This window comes from Buceros rhinoceros, unplaced genomic scaffold (assembly GCF_000710305.1).
Source record: "Buceros rhinoceros silvestris isolate BGI_N320 unplaced genomic scaffold, ASM71030v1 scaffold26314, whole genome shotgun sequence".
Taxonomy (NCBI): Eukaryota; Metazoa; Chordata; class Aves; order Bucerotiformes; family Bucerotidae; genus Buceros; species Buceros rhinoceros.
In genome coordinates this window covers 30688-31379 of record NW_010410396.1, presented here as the reverse complement: position 1 = coordinate 31379, position 692 = coordinate 30688, and the positions used below count along the sequence as shown (strand labels likewise).

At 42.5% G+C, this 692-nt stretch overlaps 1 protein-coding gene across 1 annotated transcript in view; it reads right to left on the bottom strand.

Annotated features, from left to right (window-relative positions):
* The window catches only part of LOC104492997 (retinoic acid-induced protein 3-like), a 3244-nt gene that overhangs the window by 1427 nt on the left and 1125 nt on the right, over positions 1-692 (bottom strand). The window lies entirely within an intron of this gene.

The following is a 692-nucleotide window of genomic DNA, read 5'->3' as shown; positions in this document are numbered from 1 at the left end:
GATTTTGTAAATAACGGGACATAGTGGCCTTGGAGTTTAGACACCTCCTGTTGCCTAACAACTACTGTCATCATCACCAGCCAAATCCCTCCCATGTGCATGCACAAGACCTCCTCTGCAGTATTCCCTGGGAGAGCACAGACTTTCTCAGATCCTTTCACCAACCTGAAGGTCTGACTGCAGGAGACAAATGTGATCTCAGTAGCAGATCCATGGAGAGTGCAGTCATATCTCCTACCCTTAGATTTGGGAAGCCTCAACTGGTAAAACATTTTGTTTCGTCCAAGTAGGCATGAGACTCATACAGAAAAGCAAGACCTCCTTGCCTCCTTTTTGGATGATGAGTTCATTTTTAATGTAATAATGGGAACAATATCAGAACTGGAATAAATAATCTGCAAGGTATGATCTGGAGAGGTCTGAAGAGCTGAAGCATTGTTACGAGACATACAAAAACTCCTGAATTTTTACACGGACTTCCCAGACATAGAAGAATCATAAGGAGTTATGTCTCAGCCCTGACACACAGCAAGTCTCCTACTCAGTCACTCCTCCTACACATCTTTGGCATTTGCATTGGTCCTCACTCTTTTCCCTCTTGTCTGGAGATTCATTTTCACTTGCATTTCTGAAGATTCATCAGTCTGACACTTTTTGCTACCTCTAAATTATCCATCATTAAATCTTGTAGC